The 5952-nt window shown below is 41.6% G+C and overlaps 1 pseudogene; it reads right to left on the reverse strand.

The window, feature by feature from the left end:
• Positions 1–1298: 1298 nt before the first annotated feature.
• LOC114703914 lies at positions 1299–5299 on the reverse strand (annotated as a pseudogene).
• Between the last annotated feature and the right edge of the window lie 653 nt (positions 5300–5952).

Genomic DNA, 5952 nt, shown 5'->3' on the forward strand with positions numbered 1-5952 from the left:
TATAAAAAAGGATCCTCTTTTTAAGATTTTATAAAATACTCTAGAAGAGTATTACCTAAAGTTACCTCTTCAAATCCTATAGAAATTGTATTTAATGCTTTTATAATTGGCATATGTAAAATGGACCATGGAAACAGAAGCTGATGATAGAATTGCTTAATTGTTATTGCTTTCATATTTTAAATGTAAAACGGCACCTATATGTAGAACTGGAGGCTTTGGAGGTACAGAAAAAAAAAAAGGTGTTTTGACAAACAGTTATCAATGATAAACAGCCTAAATTAAAAACAAAATTATATGGGATTGAGATTGAAAGATTATTGAATTCTAGTGCTAGATATATCTATAATTTCACAAGAATCCTGAGATCCCAATAGACCCCTTAAAAATTCCACCTCTAACCTACAAGGTATCAGCACAGCTCAGACGCCATTACAGAGCAGGCTACTTTTAAATTGGAAGGATGAGGAAGGTCACGCAGGAACTTTTCAACCCTTTGTGCTACCTGACATTCCAGTGAACTTGTGGGGACGGGATGTGTTAGAAGGTATGGGAGCGGTGCTTACTACACAGCCTGTACAACAGATGCTGAAGAGTCAGGGCTACTGCCCGGGCAAAGGCTTAGGGAAAATATTGCAAGGAGACCCACTCCCTGTGGCAGACAAAAACTGTGTCACTAGAGGTCCTGGGGATACTAGAGGATTAGGGTTTTTTCCATAGGGGTCACTGCACAGCAGTCTTCAATAATACAACCTATAAAAAGCACTCGGAAAAGTGATGACACTGTGGCCCCTTACTAAAGAAAAATTGGAGGCTGCGAACACATTAGTTAAGGAACAGATAGATGCTGAACATATCATCCCTTCCACTTCACCTTGGAACACACCTATATTTGTTATTAAAAAGAAGTCAGGAAAATGGAGGCTATTACAGGATCTTAGAGCTGTAAATAAAACCATGCTTCTCATGGGAGCAACACAGCCTGGCTTGCCTGCCCCTGTGACAATTTCTAGACATTGGCATTTAATTGTGGTTGACTTGAGGGATTGTTTCTTTACCATTCCTTTGCATCCTGAGGACAGTCCTCGCTTTGCTTTTAGTGTTCCTTCAGAAAATCTTAAAGAACCTCATCAGAGATGTCAGTGGGTGGTATTGCCTCAAGGAATGGCCAATAGTCCTACTATATGTCAAATTCATGTGTCTTTGGCCCTAGCTCCAGTTCGAAAAGCTTTTCCAGTTGTTTATATAATTCACAACACGGAAGATATATTAATGGCTGCTAAAGATAAAAAACTTGGTTTTTTTTTTTTTTTTACATTTAACCTAATTTTATTCATGCTTGCCTAGGGATGGGAAATAGATCATCCAATAAAAACATACAGTAAAAACGGGGGGCGGAGGAGGGAGGCTTATCATGTACAATGTTTAAACTACAATAATGATGTACCTTAATTACTTCCATGCACACAAGTCTAACATTACAAGCTTTTAAAAAATAAACACAATTAAGACTTCTAGGAGCATTTTATAATAAATTCCTAATTTTTCTTTGTAGATAGATCAAGCACCTCCAAAATACAGATTCCTATACACAGTGAGTACTTAATGTACATGGACAGCCTCAGGGCAAGCTGACGTCATCAGCTTGGCAGGCAACAAACCATAGTGCCAAATGGAAAAAAGGGCAGTTGCAAATAAACTTAAAACTAAGTTAACTTTTATAATTAAATACAGAAAATATACTGATTCGCTAAAAATAAATAAGATGTGATGTATTTAACACTCACTCTTAAGAATGAATACCAGGACATTTATAAACGGTGAACGGGTCTCAATAGTTTACTACGATAAACGCTGGCTGGATAGAAGTGCAGATGCCGTGGAGCACTATGGGTGGTTTATGTTTCGCCACATACTTTTGTTACCTTGAGGTAGATAACACATATGTACCAAATTCGGCATTCATTTTCAGTTGCTGCTGGTATCATGTGTCTTAAGAAATGTGTATAGTATGAAAAACTTGAAAATACTAATGAATGAAAAATGTTTCAGGAAAAAAATAGATATTTTCATGCAATTATGTACAGTCTCACTGTGTAAGTTTCAAGGCAAGGTTTTGAGAATGGTCTATGAGAATGTCTGTTCACCCTAGCACATCTCGTCTCCTCCTGCACTGCATTGTTTTGCTCTATTCTTTGTGTGTATGTGTGCAAATGACATGCCAGTTCAAATGAAAACTAACTCACATGTAGAAAAAGTCTGCATTTTACAAAATGAGAACTAAGAAAACTCCTTGCAAATTAATGACACCTTCTGATTCAAGTAAAAAACTGACTTAGAACATTAGTGATAAAAAAAGACAACACATCTCATGAAGAACAAAGAGAAATGTGTGCTGAGTGTTCAGTTCAGATGTTTCAGAATGCTGCTGTATGTCTTGTGAGGGATTTGAGGGGAAGATTTCATAGCAGAAGGTGTTAACGTGGCCTGGATGGACTTGAGTGGGGACCCCACTGGACTGTAGAACTGCCGAGTGCCTATGGACTCTAGCTGCTTGCTCAGGAGGATCTCCTCATTGCCGTTCAGAAGGCCTGCCTCGCGTCCTCTCTCCCCACGCTTCCCTTCCTCAACTGGCTCAGTTTCTAGCATTTCAGAATCTTCCTTCCTGCTAAAGAACTTGTCCAGATAGCTGGTGTACGTGTTCCCCTTCTCCACATGCTCGTCCTTCCTGACCTCACAACAGAACTGACTGATGAGGAAACACTCCTCCCGCTGCTGCTGGCTGTCCCAAGAGGACTGGTACAAGGCTTCCAGCTGAGCCAGGTTCACCATCCCCTTTTCTTGCTTCTCTTGGCTGACTGACTTGGAGATCAAGCTTTTCAATTCTTGCTGGGACACTGAGCTATTCAAGTTGTTTAACTTGTCAACAACGTCAGCAGGCTTCTGCTAGGAACTAAGCTGAATAGTTCCTGCTATGAAGGAATCAAAGTCAAAGCCCTGGCTCTTCTCCCTTTCCTTCTCCGCCAGTTGCTGGGATGCTTTCTCCAGCGCTATCTGTGCTTTGACCAATCCGTTCCTCTCACACTTTGACTTGCCTTTTTTTTTTTTTATCAGATTTTTCTTTACTTTGCTCTTTCCAGTTGGAAAGATCTATATTAAGTTTGGGCTCAGAATAATGGTTAACTTCACTCTCCCTCCATACCAAGTTATCTAAATATGATGGTGACCTTGTTTTGCAGTTACAGGTGTGGCTACACTCCAGATCACAGTACTTGTTCTCGTGGTGATCTGGGTACTGCCAGCAAGGCTCAGCAGAGTAGCTAGTGTCAAAGGTGGGATCCTCCAGGTACTTCTCTCGGTCTCCATCCAAGTATTTTCGAGGATCAACTTGAACTTCTTCTTCCTCGGTGACATCAGACAGAGCTCTTGGGTCAAGCTGAACCTCATCGATATCAAACTTGTTATGAATAGGCCAGTCATGCTCCGAGAACTGACAATCATGATACCTTTCCCAGTTATAAATGTGACTGTGTGTTTCATCCATAAGTAAAATATCATCAACTTCATCTTCTATGTGAAAAGGATGGCTTGAAATCGGCTCATCCGTTGGAAAAGAGCAGATGCTCATGTAAGGATGGGAAAGCGCTTCCTCTGCTGTTAGCCGATCCATGGGGCTGAATGTCAGAATCTGTTCCAGGAAATCCAGTGCTTCTCGACTAATTCCCGGAAGCAGCTGAGTTAGCGGTTTGTGTGGCTCAGTCATGTCGTTTCTAATGTAAACTGGAATCACACTGAGAAGCTCCTGATGATCTTCCTCATGCATAACAGGAATAGATTCTAAGATGAGCTGCATCTGTTCAAGTTCGTGTGCACCTGCAAAGAGGGTTTTACCAGTCAACATTTAGCAAAGATACAGCCTGCAACCCACATGTCAATGGCTTTAGTATAACTATTAGGAGAAAGCAAAAGTTGTAGAGATCTGTACCATTTGGTAACCAATCCTTCAGAAAGATGACCCTTATGGGAATAATGAGGATCCATGATCCGTGCCAAACCAAAGTCACCTATCTTCAGCACCAAGTCTTCAGTGTTAATGAAAAGATTAGCTGGCTTGAGATCTCTGTGCAGTACGTTTGCAGAATGGATATACTTGTTTGACACTCTGGGGATCGGTGAGGACAATTTTCTTGATGGCTTCTCTTTTGTCACAGTCATTGTCTACAGCAGAAAAAACCAAGCCGTTGCCTCCACAGCCCAGTGGTTTTAAGTCCATGTACCTAGAGCCCAGATCGAAACCATGAATATTCATGAGACTTTCAAATTTCTCTGCCATTCTGAAACCCTTACAATTGCCTTTTCCTTTCAAATTGTTGAACTTGTATAAACAAGGAAGACAACTGGCATCAAAAGGAAAGATCTCTCAAAAAGGAAGAAAAACAATTTCGTTTCCACAGCACGATGGTTTCTTGATGTTCATTGCAGACGCCAACCAGGCCTGCTGAGTTCCCCTCAGACTTAAAGCTCAAAAATCTCTATTCATACTGAGAATCAAAAAGATTGCAGTGCTCATAGTTCAAGGAAGGGCAGCAATTCTGCAGACATTTAAAGAAAACACTCAAGAAACATACTATGCACTCAGATAGACTATGCTAACAGACTTAACATGAGACAAAACTGTGAATAAATATGCACCCGGCAGGCCTCCATGGACATCCTCTCACAGTGCAGATACATTCAGTGTTGGACTGGTCCTGAGCAGCATCCTAAGGCGCTGAAAGCACTATTCCCTTTGCTTCCTCTCTTCCTTGTTGATGTATTTCAACAGGAAGCCCTGGTGATGTTGGCTGACAGGTATCTTTTGTTAGTGATCAGGTGGCTCCAGCTCACCACAATCACAATCAAAGCTACCGTCCATCTTACTCTGATACAATGGGACTCCTCCGACTCATCGAGAGTGTGCGGGGCCAGTGGACAGCCCCCAAGGTCGGCTCAGGTCTCCGGCTGTGCTGGCGGCAGCGGCGTCTCCAAGGCTCTCGCTTTGCCGCAGTCGCCGCCATGTAACCACGACCCACGAGAGAGCACTTGTTTTTGATGCCTTTTCTAAATTACAAGAGAGTCCTTAGCCTGGCTAATTTACAGATAGCCCCAGAAAAGGTACAGGTATCTTTTCTCTATCATTATTTAGGTTATGAATTGTTACACACAGGCATACATCCACAAAAGATTACTCTGTGTACAGATCAGCTATGCACGCTTAATGATTTCCAAACCTTTCTGGGAGATATTCAATGGCTTCGGTCCACTTTAAAAATTCCAACAGGTCAGCTTCGCCCTTTGTATGATGTCTTAAAGGGCAACCCTGACCCTTTATCTCCCCGTAAATTAACAGCTGAAGGGTGTACAGCCCTACAACAAGTGCAAGAGGCCCTGGAGCAGGCTCATGTACATTATATAGATCTTTCTTCTCCCTTATTGTATTTGATATTTTGTTTTTCTCATTCACCTACTGGAGTGTTTTGGCAAACAGGTCCTATTCTATGGGTACATTCCCCAGCTTCTCCAGCAAAAACCATTACTCCTTATCCTCAGGCTGTTGCTCAGATTATATTTAAGGGAATCAAGATCAGTGTTCAAACTTTTGGTAAGGAGCCAGATATTGTGGTGACCCCATACACCCAGTCTCAAATAGCATGATTGCAAGCTAATGATAATGATTGGACCATATTAATATGCTCCATGCAGGTCAGTTTGATACTCACTACCCCTCCAATGATGTGTGTCAATTTTTTAAATTGCATCCTGTTATATTTCCCAAGATGGTACAGATGACTCCTATTCCTCAGGCCCGTGTGGTATTTACTGATGGCATTTCACGTGGTTTTGCTGTGATGGTTTCTGTGATGGTGAAGAGAATGAAAGTCCAGGGCACTTCCACCCAGATGGTGGAGGTAC

Source organism: Peromyscus leucopus, chromosome 8b (assembly GCF_004664715.2).
Source record: "Peromyscus leucopus breed LL Stock chromosome 8b, UCI_PerLeu_2.1, whole genome shotgun sequence".
Lineage (NCBI taxonomy): Eukaryota > Metazoa > Chordata > Mammalia > Rodentia > Cricetidae > Peromyscus > Peromyscus leucopus.